Below are 251 nucleotides of genomic sequence, written 5' to 3'. Positions count from 1 at the left end.
TTATCATCACCGTGTGATGAACTTTCTTCACCATGACGGTATCTAGAATGGGCTATTTGTCGATGATGGGAAGAATGACCACGGGGAGGACGGGGGGAATGAGCACGGGGAAGGCGAGCCTCTGCGATGACTCACGAGACCGGGGAATTGAAAAATTGCCAGAAGCTAGGAGAGTTTTGATCTGCTCTTGCATGCCCTTGCACTGAGCTTGCATGCCAGAGTACTGCATATCTCTAAGCCTTTCTCTCTCC

The sequence above is a fragment of the Nicotiana attenuata genome, chromosome 9, assembly GCF_001879085.1.
Source record: "Nicotiana attenuata strain UT chromosome 9, NIATTr2, whole genome shotgun sequence".
NCBI lineage: Eukaryota > Viridiplantae > Streptophyta > Magnoliopsida > Solanales > Solanaceae > Nicotiana > Nicotiana attenuata.
This window is presented reverse-complemented; position numbering follows the sequence as displayed.